General features: G+C 40.8%; 1 protein-coding gene across 3 annotated transcripts in view; it reads left to right on the top strand.

Moving 5' to 3' along the window:
* The window catches only part of CDH5 (cadherin 5), a 75,276-nt gene that overhangs the window by 13,721 nt on the left and 46,945 nt on the right, over positions 1–14,610 (top strand). The window contains exon 1 of one of the 3 annotated variants that reach the window (XM_065567247.1): positions 11,386–11,550. The exons of 1 other annotated variant lie outside the window; for it this stretch is intronic. The gene's annotated coding sequence lies outside the window, so the exon portion shown is untranslated. Of the gene's footprint in view, positions 1–11,385; positions 11,551–14,610 lie in introns of those variants that run through there. One more of the 3 variants, XM_024111700.3, reaches the window with a different exon arrangement.

The following is a 14,610-nucleotide window of genomic DNA, read 5'->3' as shown; positions in this document are numbered from 1 at the left end:
CACCTGCTTATTAAGCTGGTGCCTGGAGCCAGCCCTGACTGTGTTAGATATGGGCACAAGAAAACCAGCTCTGAAATCCTGAGCTTTGGGAAGAGGGTGGTGGTGGTTGTGCTTTAAGATCTGAATCCATCTGGTCCTTATCGCGCTAATAGGACAACATAAAGCTTGGAAATTTGGGCGGGGGAGGAGGGGAAGCTTTCAAAATATGGCTCACCTCAATTTTGCTGCTCAGGTCCATGTGTAGTACAAAGTCCTACCCTCCATTTTCAGAAGTCCCTCCTCCCTTCTGTGAGTCATTTGTATTTTTAAAACGCTGGCCCATGTTTTCTGCAAAATTTGCAGGTGCATATTTTGGTGCAAGAATTAGCAAGACACAGCAAGCACTGCACAAACCCCTGGTGAGAGGCAGTCCCTGCTTTTGAGAGCTTACAATCTAAATAGACAAGACAGACAAAGCTTGGGGCAAAATGACTTGTCCAATGTAGAGCTAGTCGAAAGCTGGAATTTCCACTCCCAGTGGACTCACAGGTAGCCAGAAGCCCTGGTTGAGCCTTGGAGTTCCTAGGTTCCCTGCTAAGTGGTAGGATACCTGAAAGCCCTGAGAGTCCCAGCCTCAAGTTGAGGAGCCAGGAGCCAAGCATGAGTTAGAGCTGGAGCTCCCAGCTCTTCAACAGGGAGCTGGGAAGCCAGGGGTCCCCAGCCCTGGGCAGTCTGCCTGATGGACTCTGAAAGCCCAGGCAAGCTGGCAGGAAACCAGGTAGGTTTCAGACAAAACCCTGTCCAGCAGGCAGCATTCAACAAACTGGCCTTTTCTGACTAAACCTTGTTCTATTAGAAAGTCTCCAACCAGCTCTAACTCAGGATCACCCAGCAGGTCAGGGCCAGATCTGGAAATAGAACCCATGTCCTTCGATTGTTTTTTTTTATTTATTTTGTGTTTAATGGGTTGTGGACAAAAACAGAAAATCTGACATTTATCCCTCTTGGCCTCTCTCAGAAAACAATGAGATGCAGAAATGTCAGATTTTGGTTTACCCTGCAACCTCTTAAATAAAAGGAAAACAAAGTAAGCACCTTCTGAGAGTTCTTTTAAACCTTTGCTTAAGTTTCTTTTTATTTTGGAGTACCCTGAAGTATATTCAGCTTTGAGTGGAGTTTGAATTGCTGGGTGCAGCCACTGGACTACAGGGAACCAGATTACTACAAATGTCCAGCTAAACCCCACCTTTAGAGCTGAATGTACATCGCAGAGGGCATAGTTTGGCCCATTAATGTGGAGAACTACATATCTTAACAAGTACTGCTTCCCTTTTCTTCTCCATCATTGTGACATTCCCCAGGGTACAATCTCGACTTGCTATGTCCCCTCAATTCTCTAACCTGGAGTGCCTTTTACACTGCTTTGCTGTGAGAACAACTACTCTGGCCTGCTCACACACAGCCTCTAGCATGTGAATTCCTAAGTTATAGGAGTGCTCCTGGCCAGCCACTCTCAAATTATATTGCAGAGTGACACCAGCAAATTCCCAGTCCCAGACTTGTCCCCAGAAATGTGTATCTTGCACTGCCCAGCTCTTTCCTTCTGGACAATACAAGCTCATAAAAAGTCCGTCATTTCATTAATAGAAAATATGCCCAAATCTTGTTATCCCAAATACTTCATCCAAACACACACTGGTTTAGATAAAACAATAAAACAAGTATATTAACGAGAGAAAGAAAGACTTTAAGTGATTACAAGCAATGAGGCATAAAAGTCAGATTTGGTTACAAAGAAATAAAAGGTAAAACGTAAATTAATACCTGATTTATCAAGCTAAGTGAATGCAAAGCAAAAAGGTTTCTCACCATATGCTTACTGCAGTCTGGCTGGGATCCTTCAGCCAGGACCCCTCCCACAGTTGTATGCTGCTTTTTTTTTTCCGTCTTTCAAACATTGTTGATGCCATGAATAGAGATGAGGGGAGAGAGGTGATTCTGAGCCTCTGTTCCTCATTTTTATATCTTTTCCTCCTCTTTGAGAATCATCTCCAGATGGGGTTCGGGTGACAGCCAGTTTGTTTACATGGGAACAACTGTTCCCATTGCCAAGATGTAAATTTCTCATTCACACCCTTCTTCCTGCCAAAGAATGGCCGCTTAACCAGGTGACAGTCCATTTGATTTTGTTAACACCTGGCTGAGGCATCAGTTTGCATTTTGTCTCTCAGGAACTGGTTTGGGCTGCTTTCCCGGATTTGGAATATGCCTTAGTAACATCAGACAGTAGAATCTTATAACTTTATGTTCAATGTTGCCACACACATATTTTACCAAGACAACAATAATCAGCAAATTATGTTTTTTTTCAAATGATATCTCACAAGGCATACTTTGTACATTTATTATAGTCTTATAAAAGTGGTGAACATAGGGGTACAGTCTGTCACAATTATCCACTGATATGAGAGTGTTTTTTATGAATAATATTCATAATACTTTGTATTTGCATAGTGATTTCTAAACCAAAGATCTTAAAGGACTTTAAAAAGTGGCTGAGCATTATCCTCCTCATTTCACAGATGGGAAAACTGAGGCAGAGAAGTTATGTCACACACCAAATCAGTATCAGTTGCTGAGAAAAGAGTGCAGCTCTCCTGACTGCATATTTTCTCCTCAAATCAGAGAAATGGTACGAGAGAGTCCACAAAACAAAAGCTAAACATTTTTCATTTTTGTTCAAGTTTTCCATGCAATTTTTTGATTTGTCATGGGGGGAGAGGAGGGGAGAGATTTTTCAAATAACTCATTTTTCCACCAGAAAGCCAAAAAATGCCAAGAAAAACAGTCACTTTCTGCAAAAAAACAATTTACCATTAAAAAAAATTTTGATAGAAAATTTCTGACCAGTCCTACTTCATTAAAGTACAGCTGCCTCTCACAAATGAATATTGCATATTAGGGATCAAAGGGCCCGGCTTAGCTTCCAGTTACAATCATTGTTTGTCATTTTAATAACCAAATCAAACATGTTCATCTTGCATGCTTGCTAGATTCTTATGGTCACTTAGCAGTAAAGTAGAGTTTCCTTTTATAGCTCATTCTGACACTGCTACTAGGAGTAAGAATGGAATATGAATCCACTTTTCTAACAAAAAAACTATTTGTTCCTGTCACTTATAAACAAGGAAATAGGACAGTTTGCCAGGTAGGAATCTGCCACAGTGAATTTTTTAGTGTCAAATTCTGCAGTCCTTAGTCTGTATGCAGCCAGAACTCTCAGATATCAATAAATCAGTGGCAAGCTTGCCTGATTAATGAGTATAGGATTTGGCCCTTAATTTGGGATCTAGTTAATCAAATGCAGATGTCTCAGCTGTAGTATCCCAAACCGAAGACATTACTGAGACAATTATTTTACACATACAGATGTCGGCTTCCATTAGCCTGCTCAGCTGACATTTCTTCACATTTTCTACAAACTTTACATTACAAATACATCCAGCGTTACATTCCTCTGTTTAACAAATCTAACTATAGGAAGCTGAAGTCAGACCTGCTCCAGGATATAAACTTCAATCGGCCACAGAAGGAAACAGCTAGTAAATGGAAATGACTGATAGCACTGCAGAGCCCTGATTAAAAATCCCAGAAACAACAAAACTTTTTACCAAGATTAAACCTGCCACATTGCACGTTAATTGTTATTTTTAACCATAAATTATGTTGCTGTCGGAAAGGACTCAGACAGCTGTCACATACAATTGTTCCCCATTTAAAATGTGAGGAATTTTACAATGATTATGCAAGATCTTCAAATTAGCAGTTCAGGGATTATTTTTATAACTGGTGCAAAGCTGTCTCTCCATAATTCTTAGCTAGTCTTAAAAATACTGACACAAATATCACAGCTGTGATTAAATGTCAACTCCTGGCACAGCTTCACTCGCACTGTACCTTGTGGGTAAGTTTTATGAGGACAGTGTACTGGCCCTGGTCTTCGTGTTATGTTACAAGGCATACAGTGGGAACAAATTATGGGTATACTGCTCAAATGTAAAGCCCCAGTCCAACAGGAGTCAAATTATTACAGCAAGTGTTTATGATTAATGAATCCGCAATTGCTATAATATTGGTTTCTATAATTCCAATAGCTGTCATGGTAAATGGTTTCATTACAAAAAAAATAAATTGCATAAATTAAATAAGACACTCATAATACGTGGGGGCATCAACATGAAGAACCAGACTCCCTCTTAGCAAACAGCAGACTTGATTCCATTGGCATCAGCAGAATTTCTCCTAGCAGCGAATTTGGCCCTAAAACTACAGTTCTCAGGAATGTTACCAGCAAAATGTAAGAGACAAGTCAGATGAGATAGAAAGCAACCCAAATCAAGAACTAAAATGAAAATTAAAAACAAAGCAAGATATCACCAAAACCATTTATTTAACTATTAAGAAAGCGTAAAATGTCTTAGTTCTTTGTTTATAACGTGTCCTGAATACCACCATCCCCCAGTGCTTTGGTGACCACCAACGGGAGAAGTCTCCAAAGGGGAGGGCTTTCTACCCCAGGGACCAACAGTACAAGCTTCCCCGTCAGTTTTTAACTGCCATGTCAGGCCACTGGATAAGAGACAGTCCCTCCACTAAAGCACAAAAAGTCATTTACTGAGATTAAACGCCCCATTTGTCAAGGGTAACAATAAGAAGAGCCACTTTAAAAGTATGAACATTATGGGCAAAATTGTGCTCAGTTATGGAGTTACTCTGAATGTACACGAGTGTAACAGAGAGAATGGGGCTCTCTGTATAGAAGCCCGTGAAGTAATGTGGCTATCAGTGTTGATGGAGACTGGAATAGCAAAGCCTGAGGCAACAGTACTATCAGGAGTTAGAACCTGGCATAATATATTGTACTGTACAGTGAATTTCACACCACTGTGCTGGCTAAAAAAATGAGGTCTTAGAGTTTCAAGTTACCAGCTCTTCAGGGCAGGGACTCGGTACTACGCTATGTCTACGTTGGTACTAGGGGTGGGATTCCCAGCTCAAGTAGACATACTGGCACTAGCTCTTATTGAGCTAGCATGCTAAAAATAGCAGTGTGGTCACGGTAGCACAGGCAGCACCAAGTGTCAGCAGGGAATAGCCACCCCAAGTACGTACCCACAAGGTCCGGGCAGGTTTGTATTTGGAATCATTAGGCTGTTCCACTGCTTGCTGCTGTCCATGCTACCATGACTACACTACTATTTTTAGCGTGCTAGCTTGATGAGAATGAGGTGAGAACATATCTGCACCAGCTAGGAATCCCACCCCCAGCTCCAACCATAAACAGAGCCTGTGTTTGTACAGTGTCTAGTGAGGCCCCACTACGAGTCGGCCTTTAGGCACGATCACGATAAACGTGATTAACAATAAACTAAACAACCTGCCCGGTACTTTAAACATAAAATATAATCTTGCAAATTAAAAAAAAAAAAAAGACACACTGATTCTGATTTCATATTGGTTTTACACTGGTGTAACTCCATTGATTTTGATGAAGTTACACCTGATTTACATCTATGGACGTGAATGCAGAAGCAGATTGACTGTATTTACCATATTAAATGGAAGGTCAATTACAGGCCACTACACTGTGTTATTCTCATTAATAAAAGAAAACCCATATATACTTATTAGGATGTATGTAAATGTCAAGTTTAAACAGTGCTGGAGGAGACAGACAGCTCTCAACAATACAGCTAGCATTTTATCCAGTCCAGTAAAAAAGACTGTTTAAAAACTGAACTTTACAAGAGTAAATAGTTCAGCTCATCTGCGTATACTTCAACATCTCTAACATAAGGATGATTCTGAAACCTTAGCTTGTGATAGAAAGAGGTGCTGCTCTGAACCAGATGGCACTAAACTGACTGTGCTACACAAAAACAGCATGCAGAGCAGCTGCTGAACATCTAAGGGGCAAAGACTAGGAAGGGAGCAAAGCTGTCAGGGTGAAATAGCTGGCTACAGTTAACTGAAAAATGTGTTGTGGAATAAATGCTGAAGAGATATGTCATCAGTGGAAAAGGCTGAATGCTCCTTGAGGTAGAAGACATTTACAGATGCAGACAGGCAACTACCATGGGTCCTGTGTGAATAGTTCAGCATCTTTTGCTGGCACAAAGTCTGCATCCCCTGAATCCTTCCATTTCCTAAGGAACATTAATTCTCCTCCACTCTGCATGGAGCTCATTAACTCGCTGAGGATTCCATGCATTGTCTGCACATTCCCATCCACTTCTAGAAGCTTTTCTATTTAAACACAGAGGTCTAAATTTTTAAACTTGTGTGCCTAAAGTTAGGCACCTAAATAAAAACATACCTACCAAATGCAATTTTGGTTTGTATTAATAGAGGCATATAATGCAAATCACAAGAGATGATAGGACAGCTCTGCTCAGTGCTGGTTAGGCGTCAGCTGGAGAAATGTGTCCAGCTGCATGGAAAGGATGTAGAGAAACTGGAAAGAATCCAGAGGTGAGCGACAAAGATGATCAAAGAGATGGAATGCAAGCCATATGAGCAAAAGCTGAAAGAACTGGGTATGTTTAGTTTGGAAAAGAGCGGGGAGGAACATGATAGTGGTCTTCAAATACTTGAAAGGCTGTCATAAAAAAGATGGAGAAAAATTGTTCGCTCTTGCCACAGAGGGCAGGACAAGAGGCAATGGGTTCAAACTACAGCATAGCAGATTTAGATTAAATCTCAGGAAAAACTTCTTAACTGTAAGAACAGTAGGAAAATGGAACAGACTGCTTAGCAAAGTTATGGAAGCTCCTTCACTGGAGGTTTTCAAAATGAGACTGGATAGCCATCTGCCTTGGATGGTTTAGACACAACAAATCCTGATCTTGAAAGGGAATTAGACTAGATGACCCTTGTGGTCCCTTCTAGTCCTATGGTTCTATGATTCTACCAACATCTTCGGACAAAACACAGTACCTTTTAGATTTGCATACAATTACATTAATTTGTAAGCAGCCAGTCAGCAGGGCACTTTCCCATAGACTAGTAGATTTACCCTGCAGGCCTATAGAAGAGCTGGAAAAAAACAGTTTAAGGGAAAAACCATCATGCCAGCAGGTCTGGGAACAGCGATCTGATTCTGAGTTTACATTACTGTCAGCATGAGCTGAAAGTGTTCAGCACCTTTGAAAACCAGACCACTTTTATTTAGGTGCCTCTATTGCAAATCTGAACTATGTTGTCCAGAAAGCACAACAGTAAGAAAGCCTGGGTTCAAATTGGTGAAGAGTATGCCTGAAAGGTTAGGAGATTTGTTTCTATTTGGATAAGTATCCAAGATGGGTTGTTTATCCTAAAATATGCAAGCTAACATTACCTCATAATAATCTCTTAAATCCAATGGGATTCAGCAGAAGTGAAATTTATAGAGTGAGAAAGAGGTCTATGGAAATTTAATAAGGTTCTAATACTTTAAAAACCAATAGAAAAATAGTATTTCTTGGTTTTGTTTTCCCCTATACACTATGCTTCAGGACTCTGAAGCAGACAATTCTCCATTAAGTTCTATAGGATCCAAAGGAAAAGATTGGTCTGTTGTCCCAAGACACACACAGGAAGAAAAGGCAAAGGAAACAAGTTCTCCAAGACCTAGCCAAATTGTCACTATGGGACTCCTCCAATGCCCACTAAAGCAGGGGTTCTCAAACTGGGGGTTGTGACCCCTCAGGAGGTCTCAAGTGGTTACATGGGGGTCACAAGCTGTCAGCTCCATGGGGCTGACATCTCAGAGCCCCATTAAATTAAATCCCTCCCCATTTTTAATTTACGGGGGGGGAAATCACACTCAGAGGCTTGCTGTGCGAAAGGGGTTACCAATACAAAAAGTTTGAAAACCACTGCACTAAAGGCCATGGAAAGATTCCCATTGACTTCTAGAGTCTGTGGATCAGGCCTTATATGACTGATCCTTAAAGGGATAGAAGTAGATGATGATTGTGTGGATTTGGCGAGACCTGGACTAGAAATGACCTGTAAAGAAGACATGAGCATTTTTGAAAGCAAGGGGCATGAAGGACTATCTTATCATAGAATCATAGAATATCAGGGTTGGAAGGGACCTCAAGAGGTCATCTAGTCCAACCCCCTGCTCAAAGCAGGACCAATTCCCAGCTAAATCATCCCAGCCAGCTAAATCATCCTAAATCTTATCCCCCATCCTTCGTTAGACTGATGGCAACAAAGATGATTCTGTCAGTCAAACAAATTTAGAGTTATTTACAAAAGTAAACAATATCTTGTTATGTGCTCTGAGTACCAGAACCTATCGCTTAAGCTGCATCCTCAGCAGATAACTGTTTTCCAGTGAACCGCAGTTAACATCCTCCCCCCACCCCCTTCTCCTCTTCTCTCAGCAATGAAATAGAAACTGCTTATTTTCTTATGAGGAAACCTAATTGTAATCAGTCTCCTTAAAGATGACTTTGAAAAATGTCCCCTCATTAGCTGCTTAACCTTCCTGAATAATTAATGTATCAAATTTTTAAAAGAGCTATTCGTCTTTGCCGCTGCATGTCATAAAAATGTGAAATAATGTAACCAAAGCCCAGTCTTCTAGAAAACTGGAAAAATCAATCCCATTACCTTTGCTAAATTGTGATGAAGAATAGGGGTGAGAGCGTATTTCACTGCAGGATGTTATTATTTAAAGTCTTCTATAAAATATGTTGCACATTTGGCTACATTTATTATAACATACCTGTAAGACCTCAAAAATTGGTCTCTTTTTTAATCTCATGCTTCTCAGAGTTTCTCCTGAATTATTTAATAAAGTAATTTCTCTCTGGCTTGTAGGGTATAAGGAATAGTGGGTCTACGTTTTTTTCTTTGTGGATAGGGTCGGAGGAGAAATTTAAGTATATGTTGCTGTCCCAGAACCGAGCACCAATATTCTACATGAGCTCTAGGAGGGCCCATCTACTCATCACATTGAACTACCTTAAATTTCATGGGTGCAATGCCCATTAAAGTCACTGGAGCCTGAATCTGGGAAACTCCCATTGGGCTGCAACAGAGGAACAAATCAGGTCGACTAGCATAATTCAAATCACTCATTTGGAATGTTTAACTTTTCCCTTCCCTCTCCCATAAATATTCCTCTGATTTAAAAATTCTAATGCAACTTGGGCAACAATTTAATTCAACAGTTTTCCCTTTAGAGTTTTTTTCTGGCCTGACTCCTTACTGCCTTGCAGCTAAATCAGAATGGCAGCATTTTTGCATCCTTCTTGTACAGGTGGAAATGAATATACAAAGTGCAGAGGAGAATCAGGCCCCAAATTGGAGACTTGTAACCAAATTCTGCTCTCAGTTGTACTGGTGTGAATCCAGTCAGGGCCGGCTCTAGGTTTTTTGCCGCCCCAAGCAAAAAACATTTTGGCTGCCCCTCACCCCAGCCCTGGGCTCTCCCCCCCCAACCTGCACCCTCCTGCTGTCCCAGCCCTGGGTCACTGGTAACTCGCTCCCAGGGCGGGTCATTCAGCAGGAATTTTGGATGTGCACAGAACACAGACAGGATTGGTTCCCATATGGTTACAGAACTGCAGTAAAGTGGAACAATTTTCAGCTTGTGTGATTGGAGGATATCTGGATGCATATTATAAGACTGTCCCACATAAATGAGGAAAAGTTGAGGTGCCTTTATTATTCTTTTGTTCCACTCTTTGTTTCTATAGGGAATTTGCCAATGCAATCACTGTCTTCCTTTTAAACAAATAAAACTAAAAGCAATGGCTGTTGAAAATAGCAATTCCAGTCCTAAAAATCACTGGGAAGCATTGCTTGCTCAATTTTATCCTACTTTTTCTACAGCAAGTTACAGTGGATCAGTATATTTGATTTGGGGGAAATGAAGTAACAGCTGCCCAAATTGAGCTTGAGCACTCCTGAATTTTGAGGGTGTTCAAATCTGGAAGGCAGGTGCTAGATTCCCTTTCTGAATATTAGCTATATCTGGAAAGGAAAAGTCAATTTCTGCTTCCATGGCTCAGAAGTGGAAATCCTCCTACGTGCCTGGTACTGTATCTAAAGCTGCCCAGGTCCTCTAGTAGAGCCTCCCCTCCCTTACTTTTCATTTTAAAGTCTAGTGGGATCCACGTACTTCCCTTGCTAGGCTTCAGATAGAGAGGTGCACTGTCCCTTTTGTCCACCCAATTCCTTCTTTGGGGGCTGCAAGGTGAGGTCACACCAGTATCCCTAATCCAGTCTGGGGAAGTCTTCTGAAGGGGATATCTGGGGCAAAGCCTTCTACTCCTTGGGCTGGGCACACTTGTCCCCCCACTCACAGTGCCACCCTGTTCTAGCAGCCACCTCTCCATCCACAGCAAGCTACAGCATGGCTCAACTACCTCACTCCATCCCCCTCCCTTTCCTGTTGATAGCTGCCAAGTGATTGCTGGGAAATGTAGTTCTTTCCCTGCTCCAGGGCTGGCTCTATAGGCAGGGAGCTAGGCAAGGAACTACACCTCTCAGGGTCCCACGGGTTTTCCACTTCTGCAGCGTTGCGAGAGGGGAGGAAGTGAGTTTAAAAAAAAAAAAAAAAAAAAAAGAGGATGGCCAGAATGCCGCCCCCTGCAAATGTGCTGCCCCAAGCACCTGCTTGTTTTGCTGGTGCCTAGAGCCGGCCCTGAATACAGTTACTTAAAATCTACACCACTGTTACCAAGACCAGAATTTGGCCCATGTTTCTTTCTCACAATTTCAATATACTTCAATCTACTACATATTTTTTCATGCCACTAGCAAAGGTTGACTCATCGATTTTGGGAAGTAGTGGAACTTTATGGGAACTCCCATATGACGGATGTGAGCTTCAGTCTTTGTTGTTTCTGATGTTTAGAGTTATTTACAAAAGTAAACAATATCTAGGATTGTTGTGTGCTCTGAGTACCAGAACCTATCGCTTAAGCTGCATCTTCAGCAGATAACTGTTTTCCACTGAACCGCAGTTAACATCCTCCCGCCAATTCTACTGACATCCTTTGGTGGCTAGGACTCACCAAAATGCTGAAAAATCCTGTTCCGCCTGAACACAAAACATTTGAAAATAAACTGTACTGACCATAGTGATCAAACATTCAAATAATAACCTAATTTTTTTTTAACTGGTTAATACTCGACGTCTTAAGCTCCAGCACCGGCTTTGTATTTCTGTTAGAGTCCATTTCCCTTTATTCAGCTCCCTCTGAAAAGGTAAGCACAGTAATAATAAGTCTAAGTTTATCTGGTTTCCTCCACTCCTTTCTCTCACTGGCATTAGTAAGGCTTGGAACAATAACAGGATGCAGGGATGCAGGATGGGAAAAGGCTGACTCCCAGCTGGGGAACCTTGGAGACTGGAAAGCTGAACACTCCCAGTATTGCTTAATGAAATGAAAACTGATTTTTTGTTATTGTTCTTCGCTCTGGGTAGTGCTGTGTAGATTTCTGGATACTGTTGATTTAGTTTGCCTAACTTGGGATAAAACTGAAGCTTCATTGACTCATGTGAATCAGGTAAGGGACAATGGGGTGGTGTTGCTCTTTGCCGGTTAATTTCAAGGGCTTTATTCCCTATTTAATTGCTTTGATTTTTGTTTAAAGTTTTCAGATGGGTTATTTACTTAATATTCTGTGCATTAGACATCTTCACAGCATCCTCTGATCTGATACTGCTGTCACTTGTGCATAATTCTATTGACATCATAATTTACACTGGTGTGAGAAGAAAATCAGGCTCTCTGAGGCTACAGCAAAATGCTCCCATACTGTAAGGAGTACTTAGACATTAAGAAATGGATCTTTTTTGTACCTTTGGTTCACAATGCAAACTGAGATACCAGGGTATGCGGTCACTGGCCTTTTACAATGAGACATAACAACAGGATCAATACTATAAAATGTACCTGGGGACCTTTCAGCTGCAGTGCAGACAGTAACAGGCTTACTATTTTGCCATTAAAAAAAATGTACGCTATGTTATATCTCGCTTCCTTTATACAGAAATACATCGGATCAAGGTTGCAGAGGCCCTTGGTGTTTTTTTCTTACTTAAAATTATTAAAGGAATTTTAGTGCTACTGGACTAAGTACCAAAGGGTTAGAGTTCTCATATTCAAAGGCAGCCACTATGCAGATCTCACATAGCTGGAGCTACATTTGTGTAAAGACTAGGGGTAACATTTTCAAAAGCATGTAAGTGATTTAAAGCATCAGTCCCATTTTCAAAAGTGACTCAGGCACTTAGGGGTCTAAGTCCCCATTGACTTTTAATGAGATTTTGGGGCCTGAGTGCCTGGGCCACTCTTGAAAACGGGACTCAGATGCTTTTGAAAATTTTACCCTTGATCTTCCAAGTTCCATTTAACAGTACTTACAACTGTCTGTTGGTCTGGAAGTAGACATCTCTGGCTCTCAGCTGTCCAAACTTACCTATTTTTTGGTAAGTTACTTCACGGAGAGAGCCTTGAAACAAGAAATCTGCCAACAGGGCTTTTATGTTGTTATAACTATAATGTTTCATGTAGCAGGTCCCTCAACTAACAGGTTTTCCATACAACTTTCAAAGACACAAATGTTTATGAATAAGAGAGGAGTCAATGCATCTTTGTTTCTGTTGGAATTATATTCTGTCGTGGTGGGATTGTGGGGTGGACAATCTTACTGTGCGGCGTGCCATGCTGTAATAAAGAAAAGGAAAGAATGTGAAATGCAAGAAAAATTATGGAATGGTTTTGTGAGGAAACCTGAACAGTTTTCAGTCATTAAGAGTATTCAAATTGTGGTATTTGTTATAGGATCAGGTGCCGGGCTCAGTACTGAAGATGTTTAAGCAGAAAGAGATTCACTTAAACAGTTAACAGTTTGAAGATATTTGCCAAAAGAATATGTTTGCCTCATATCCTGCTTTTGTTGAAGTAGAATAGAGTAATTGAAAACAGGATATAGGTAAAGGGACTTGTATAATTTCTGCCTTAGAAGTTCATAGGATGATCGCTTTTGCTGAGCTAGGCTGTAAAAATATAAAATAATATTTCAAAGAAAAATTCTTCCATTTTCCAGTGAAAAATAGAAAAAATAATCCTATTTCTTGTCTGGCTTTAAAGCAATTAGTGCTTTCTATCTAGGGAAAAGGACGGTTAGGTTTTTTAAAAGGTTTAATCTATAATTTTTTTAATCCATTTATACTTCATTGTGGTTTCTGATGTATGAGTATCCACATTCCAGATCACTTTAGACTTTAATTTAGACAGGTCCAAACTCTAATGGCAAGTGGGGAAAAAGTCTTTCCCGCTTATTTCATGAGATGTGTGAAATGGGAATATTTTGTGACAGAGAAAAACATTTTAAAGGTATACAAAGTACTTGCCATTCTTCATTCCAGTATGTTTAAAATGAGATGAGCCCCAACTGCTCAACACACAGGTTGGAAGGATTAGTTTCCTTCTTGCACTGTTGTGTGTCAGAGTGATTATTTGTGCAAACTGGAGACATGGAGGGTTGGGGTGGGGGAGGGAATTTGCAAGGCACAAAAGGCAGACAGACACTCAAGCCACATTGACTTTCATTGGGAGCTGGATGCTTATCTCCTACTTGTGCCTTTGAAAATCCTCCCAAGAATTTGAATTTATATCTGGATTCCCAACAGACCTTGGCTACACTCAGATCCAGGGATATGGGTATAGCCCACTACAAAGATAGCAGCTGTTTGCTAAACTCAACTCTGGATTTAGATTTCAAACACCTACAACATTTTGGAGCGATCAGGTCTGGGGAATTGATTTAGTGTCATGACTACTGCAACACCAAAAACACCGGGAGCCAACATACTGCCAGTCACAAGCAAACATGGTGATCTGAAGCCACCATGTCACGTCCTGTGGGCAGCTCCATAGCTCTGGATCCATTCTCAGAAATACTGCTGGGAAATTGGTAACCATGGCATCATTCCTTTCCATGTTTCGGGCTGCGTAAAACTCAACATAATTCCCTTATCAGGAGTTCCATTAACATTTTCTTTGGTTTCAGCCTCTCTCAAGTTCACAACCACCCATAACCCAAGTTCTGCTTTGAGTTTGGGGTTTGTTCAAACCCCCAAACAAACTCCATCAAAACTGCCAAGTTTTCCATTAAAGGCTACAACTTCATTGCAAAAACATAAATTGGCCCATTCAGTGACCTTATGTTTACTCAAAAAGAATGTGAGCTTTAAATATACCTTTTAGTGAACTTGCTCTGAATTTCAAGTTTGTAACAAAACATAAATCCCGGCAAATTTTGAGGGATGTGTGGTTTTGTTGCACACATTTTGCACGGCTCTCACTACAACATACTTCTCAAGAATATATTACTACCTCCGGGAGCTCATTGTACTGCATGAAATATCAATATGGCAGGCAGAGATGGTACTTGGGGCCTGACCCTCTGAAGCGTTGAGCATCCTTAATTCCCATTAACATCCATAGGAAATATTCAACACTTTACAGAACCAGGCCCTGTGTAAGTCCAAATTCCATGAAACTCATGGAAGTCAGTGAGCTAGAAAGATATTTTATATATAAATATATACACACACAT

Source organism: Chrysemys picta, chromosome 14 (assembly GCF_011386835.1).
Source record: "Chrysemys picta bellii isolate R12L10 chromosome 14, ASM1138683v2, whole genome shotgun sequence".
Lineage (NCBI taxonomy): Eukaryota > Metazoa > Chordata > Testudines > Emydidae > Chrysemys > Chrysemys picta.
This window is presented reverse-complemented; position numbering and strand designations above follow the sequence as displayed.